Source organism: Macrobrachium nipponense, chromosome 4 (assembly GCF_015104395.2).
Source record: "Macrobrachium nipponense isolate FS-2020 chromosome 4, ASM1510439v2, whole genome shotgun sequence".
NCBI classification, from domain to species: Eukaryota; Metazoa; Arthropoda; class Malacostraca; order Decapoda; family Palaemonidae; genus Macrobrachium; species Macrobrachium nipponense.
Window position 1 is genome coordinate 106,661,955 of NC_061100.1, and position 7,500 is coordinate 106,669,454.

A 7,500-nucleotide genomic window follows, 5' to 3' on the forward strand; every position below is an offset into this window, starting at 1 on the left:
TTAACTTGCTTTCATAGAGAAGCAATTATCACAAATAATTATCATTTGAACAAGGCTTCTAATATATAATATAAATAAAAGAAATGCGACCCAACTATACAGTATTAAATACCATTTGGCAATGCTTCTTGGCTTTCGCTCGTACTAGGCCGGCATTTGCATCTTCGCCCACTGATTAAGATCATTATTTGTCATATCTATTACGATTATCACTACTGCTATAATAATCACAGATTACTGTTATAATAAGCAAAACGTCAAATCATTATAAGTTTTCCTTTCGTACCTTCAAATACTGAACCTACAGGACTCTGTAGATGGCAAAACACACCTCTGGAATAAAAGAGAAAAAAATATAGATCGCTTGAATATATGAGTCATATAAAGAAGTGATTTGTTACCTCGAACCACGAGATAGGCGTCTGCCTTTACTTAATAAGTGTTTGTATCACTTAAATGATTTCATTCAATACATCATGTGCATTTCTTACGATGTACTAACAGTCTACTTTATGTTACAACTTACCCAATTACCTTGTTATTCATACTTACTGCAAAACAACATTTTAATATTCTTAGGAAGTTTGAATTTCAAGGTAATGTCCCCTTTGGTGGGTTGGTCCATACGGAATAGGGTTCTGAATAATAATAATAATAATAATAATAATAATAATAATAATAATAATAATAATAATAATGTGGCGCAGTGGCAGATTGGGTTAGGTCGTCAATTGACTGGTTAAGCAACTTTATGGCTAGTCAGTCGTTGGATGGGTGACCGCTCTCCTTGGCGTTGATTCCTTGGGAAAGGATCTTTACCATAATTTCCTCGGTCTACTCAGCTGTAAATGAGTACCTACTCCTGATGGAGAAGGGTCCAGCTATGGGCTAAATAGCAAAACTCAGCAATGATAGAAAGAAATGAAGGATTAAACGACGAGACCTTAATGGAACCTCTGGTAACAGAGGAGCTTCGTCTGGCAGCCCAATTGAAGGGGAAGACGGTCAGGTACTTGGAGGTCGTCATCCAGCAACTGACCACCACAACGACAGTAACCAACAACCAGAGACTGGAGCTACAGAAGTAAACCAGAGGAAGAAATGGACAAGAGAAGAAAATAAGGAAAGATGGAGATGCTACATCAGAAGCAATCCGACGGAGAGAGGATATAGAAGAAGGTTGGTCAACATCTGGAATGAGAGGAATAACACCCCCCAAACAGAGCAGAGGTTGGCAGACCAAGTAAGGAATATAAAGAACAAGAACTGTCTCTCCCCAACAGAAAGAGAGGAACTGGAAAGGGAAATGACACACGGCAACGAATTACAAGAAGACGAACTGAGAGACGATGCTAAAGTACAGGAGAGGGGATTAAACAACACAATAGAAGATGTAAAACAGAGGCTTAAGGCCAAAGCACATAAGATCCAACGGTATATTAACAGGAATAAGGGATACCAACAGAACAAACTATTCGGAACCAACCACCAAGAAATTCCTGAAGCCGAACCAAGTAACAGACTCTGGGAAAACATATGGAGCAATCCGGTGTCACACAACAAACATGCAACATGGCTCCAGGAAGTCAAGGAAGAAGAAACAGGGAGAATAAACAAAGATTCAAAGACATCACGACAGACACAGTCAGACACCAACTAAAGAAAATGCCCAACTGGAAAGCCCAGGTCTCGATGAAGTCCATGGATACTGACTCAAAAACTTCAAGGCCCTACACTCAAGAATAGCAGAACAACTCCAGCATTGTATCACAAATCACCATGCGCCCAAATGGATGACCAGAGGAAGAACCTCCTTAGTTCAGAAAGACATGAGTAAGGGAAATATAGCCAGTAACTACAGGCCTATCACCTGCCTACCAGTAATGTGGAAGTTACTAACAGGTATCATCAGCGAAAGGCTATATAACTACCTAGAGGATACAAACACCATCCCCCACCACCAGAGAGAGGCTGCAGAAGGAAATGTAGGGGCACAAAAGACCAGCTGCTGATAAACAAAATGGTAATGAAGAACAGTAAGAGAAGGAAAACCTACCTAAGCATGTCATGGATAGAATATAAGAAAGCCTTCGACATGATACCACACACATGGCCAATAGAATGCCTGAAAATATATGGGGCAGAGGAAAACACCATCAGCTTCCTCAAAAATACAATGCGCAACTGGAATACAATACTTACAAGCTCTGGAATAAGACTAGCAGAGGTGAATATCAGGAGAGGGATCTTCCAGGGCGATTCACTGTCCCCACTACTCTGCGTAGTAGCCATGATTCCCATCACAAAAGTGTTGCAGAAGATGGATGCTGGATACCAGCTCAAGAAAAGAGGCAACAGAATTAACCATCTGATGCTCATGGACGACATCAAGCTGTATGGTAAGAGCATCAAGGAAATAGATACCCTAATCCAGACTGTAAGGATTTTATCTGGGGACATCAGGATGGAGTTTGGAATAGAAAAATGTGCCTTAATCAACATACAAAAGGGCAAAGTAACAAGGACTGAGGGGATAAAGCTACCAGATGGGAGCAACATCAAACACAGATGAGACTGGACACAAATACCTGGGAATAATGGAAGGAGGGGATATAAAACACCAAGAGATGAAAGACACGATCAGGAAAGAATATATGCAGAGACTCAAGGCGATACTCAAGTCAAAACTCAACGCCGGAAATATGATAAAAACCATAAACACATGGGCAGTGCCAGTAATCAGATACAGCGCAGGAATAGTGGAATGACAAAGGCAGAACTCCGCAACATAGACCAGAAAACTAGGAAACACATGACAATACACAAAGCACTAAACCCAAGAGCAAATGCAGACAGACTATACATAACACGAAAGGAAGGAGGGAGAGGACTACTAAGCATAGAGGACAGCGTCAACATCAAGAACAGAGCACTGGGGCAATATCTGACAATAATAACAATAATAATAATAATAATAATAATAATAATAATAATAATAATAATAATAATAATAATACTCTTTGAAAGCTCAAATTTCAAGTCAGTGGACACTTTGTTCCATATGAATAGGGTTCGTCTTCTGAATATATTAATAATAATAATAATAATGATAATAATAATAATAATAATAATAATAATAATAATAATAATAATAATAATAATAATATGTGGACTTAAGTCAAGTTAAGCAACATTGGGGCTGGTCAGTTGTTGGATGGGTGACCGCTCTCCTCGGCGTTGATTCCTTGGGAAAGGATCTTTACCATAATTTCCTCAGTCTACTCAGATGTAAATAAGTACCTATCCCTGATGGGGTAGGGTCCAGCTATGGGTTAAATAGCAAAACTCAGCAATGATGGAAAGAAATGAAGGAATAAACGACAACGACGTAAAAGGAACCTCTGGCAACAGAGGAGCTTCGTCCGGCAACCAGGGGAAGATGGTCAGGTACTTGGAGGTCGTCATCCAGCAACTGATCACCACAACAACAGTAATCAACAGCCTGAGATTGGAGCTACAGAAGCAAAAAGGAAGAAATGGACAAGAGAAGAAAATAAGGAAATATGGAGATGCTACATCAGAAGCAACCCGACGGAGAGAGGATATAGAAGAAGATTGGTCAACATCTGGAATGAGAGGAATAGCACCCCCCAAACAGAGCAGAGGCTGGCAGACCAAGTAAGGAACATAAAGAAAAAGAACTGGCTCTCCCCAACAGAAAGAGAAGAACTGGAAAGGGAAATGTCACACGACAACGAATTACACGAAGACGAACTGATAGACAATGTGACAGAAGACGACAGGGAGGATGAGGTATCAAACAACGACTCACGAAGAAACGACGTAGTAACAGAGAGGACGGAATGGGTAGAAAAGATCTGACAATGGATGGAGCCAGATACAGAGAGAACACAGATCCCCTCCATGAAAGCCTACAACACCAAGAAATTAAGGGAGAAAACAAGTGAGGTCAATGAAATAATGGGCATAATACACACCACCAGAATCACAGAAACAAAAAACTTGGCATATGCAGGAGCAAGATTAGTAGCAGAACTGATGAGGATTCGAACACCAACACCAACACCACCAGAACAACCAACCCAACAGAAACCAAAACAGCAACCTCCTTGGAAAAGGCCCCTGGAAAAACAAATCATGGTGATGAGATCTGACTTGAGTAAACTGAAAGAGATGGCAGAAAAAAGGCTAAGAAGCAAGAAAACAAGGGAGGAACTCAACGAGAAATACAAAGTACAAGAGAATAGGGGACGGGGGAACCTAAACCAAACAATAGAAGATGTAAAAACAGAGGCTTAAGGCCAAAGCACATAAGATCCAACGGTACATGAACAGGAATAAGGGATACCAACAGAACAAACTATTCGGAACCAACCAGAAAAGACCATACAGCCAACTAAGAGGGGAAGACAACCACCAAGAAATTCCTGAAGCCGAACCAAGTAAGAGACTCTGGGAAAACATATGGAGCAATCCGGTGTCACAACAAACATGCAACATGGCTCCAGGAAGTCAAGGAAGAAGAAACAGGGAGAATAAAACAAAGATTCACAGAAATCACGACAGACAGTGTCAGACACCAACTAAAGAAAATGCCAAACTGGAAAGCCCCAGGTCCCGATGAAGTCCATGGATACTGGCTCAAAAACTTCAAGGCCCTACACCCACGAATAGCAGAACAACTCCAGCATTGTATCTCAAATCACCATGCACCCAAATGGATGACCACAGGAAGAACATCATTAGTACAAAAAGACAAGAGGAAGGGAAATATAGCCAGTAACTACAAACCTATCACCTGCCTACCAATAATGTGGAAGTTACTAACAGGTATCATCAGTGAAAGGCTATACAACTACCTAGGAGGACACACCACCCCCACCAACAGAAAGGCTGCAGTAGGAAGTGTAGGGGCACAAAAGACCAGCTCCTGATAGACAAAATGGTAATGAAGAACAGTAGGTGAAGGAAAACCAACCTATGCATGGCATGGATAGACTATAAGAAAGCCTTCAACATGATACCACACACATGGCCAATAGAATGCCTGAAAATATATGGGGCAGAGGAAAACACCATCAGCTTCCTCAAAAATACAATGCGCAACTGGAATACAATACTTACAAGCTCTGGAATAAGACTAGCAGAGGTTAATATCAGGAGAGGGATCTTCCAGGGCGATTCACTGTCCCCACTACTCTTCGTAGTAGCCATGATTCCCATGACAAAAGTACTACAGAAGATGGATGCCGGGTACCAACTCAAGAAAAGAGGCAACAGAATCCACCATCTGATGTTCATGGACGACATCAAGCTGTATGGTAAGAGCATCAAGGAAATAGACACCCTAATCCAGACTGTAAGGATTGTATCTGGGGACATCAGGATGGAGTTTAGAATAGAAAAATGCGCCTTACTCAACATACAAGAAAAGAGGCAACAGAATCAACCATCTGCTGTTCATGGACGACATCAAGCTGTATGGTAAGAGCATCAAGGAAATAGACACCCTAATCCAGACTGTAAGGATTGTATCTGGGGACATCAGGATGGAGTTTGGAATAGAAAAATGCGCCTTACTCAACATACAAAAAGGCAAAGTAACGAGAACTGAAGGGATAAAGCTACCAGATGGGAGCAACATCAAACACATAGATGAGATAGGATACAAATACCTGGGAATAATGGAAGGAGGGGATATAAAACACCAAGAGATGAAGGACACGATCAGGAAAGAATATATGCAGAGACTCAAGGCGATACTCAAGTCAAAACTCAACGCCGGAAATATGATAAAAGCCATAAACACATGGGCAGTGCCAGTAATCAGATACAGCGCAGGAATAGTGGAATGGACGAAGGCAGAACTCCGCAGCATAGATCAGAAAACCAGGAAACATATGACAATACACAAAGCACTTCACCCAAGAGCAAATACGGACAGACTATACATAACACGAAAGGAAGGAGAGAGAGGACTACTAAGTATAGAGGACTGCGTCAACATCGAGAACAGAGCACTGGGGCAATATCTGAAAACCAGTGAAGACGAGTTGCTAAAGAGTGCATGGGAAGGACTAATAAAAGTAGACGAAGACCCAGAAATATACAGAGACAGGAGAATGACAGACAGAACAGAGGACTGGCACAACAAACCAATGCACGGACAATACATGAGACAGACTAAAGAACTAGCCAGCGATGACACATGGCAATGGCTACAGAGGGGAGAGCTAAAGAAGGAAACTGAAGGAATGATAACAGCGGCACAAAATCAGGCCCTAAGAACCAGATATGTTTAAAGAACAATAGACGGAAATAACATCTCTCCCATATGTAGGAAGTGCAATTAGAAAAATGAAACCATAAACCACATAGCAAGCGAATGCCCGGCACTTGCACAGAACCAGTACAAAAAGAGGCATGATTCAGTGGCAAAAGCCCTCCACTGGAGCCTTTGCAAGAAACATCAGCTACCTTGCAGTAATAAGTGGTACGAGCACCAACCTGAGGGAATGATAGAAAACGATCACGCAAAGATCCTCTGGGACTATGGTAACAGAACAGAAAGGGTGATACGTGCAAACAGACCAGACGTGACGTTGATTGACAAAGTCAAGAAGAAAGTATCACTCATTGATGTTGCAATACCATGGGACACCAGAGTTGAAGAGAAGAGAGGGAAAAAATGGATAGTATCAAGATCTGAAAATAGAAATAAGACGGATATGGGATATGCCAGTGGAAATCGTACCCATAATCATAGGAGCACTAGGCACGATCCCAAGATCCCTGAAAAGGAATCTAGAAAAACTAGACGCTGAAGTAGCTCCAGGACTCATGCAGAAGAGTGTGATCCTAGAAACAGCACACATAGTAAGAAAAGTGATGGACTCCTAAGGAGGCAGGATGCAACCCGGAACCCCACACTATAAATACCACCCAGTCGAATTGGAGGACTGTGATAGAGCAAAAAAAAAAAAAATAAATAAATAATAATAAAAAAAAAATAATAATAATAAAATAGTAATATTTAATAATGGTTATTTTAGTGACGTTAAACCTCACTTTTATTTTGTAGGTCAATATTTCCGTCTTCAAAATTTTTTGGTTACGGTAAAATCGGATATTCGGTAATGGTCCCCTCCGTGTACCATCCAATTAACGATAATAAATCCGCGTTTTAAGATTTTCCCAAAAATATCTCTTAAAGAATTTCAGTCATGACCAAGAAAGGGTTTCTACAAATTTCTCCCCAATATATGTCTTGGACAATTAAAATGATCACCAAGGGACGGTGGTTTTCTTAAAGTTTTTCAAAAACAAAAAATATGTCGTATAGAATTACAACTATTATCGAAAGGAACCATCGTTTAGAAATATTGTGAATAAAACCCAATAGGTTTGTTTTCTAAAAGCGGGAAAATCTGGTCAGATCAGAAGCATTAACAGAGAGAGAGAGAGAGAGAGAGAGAGAGA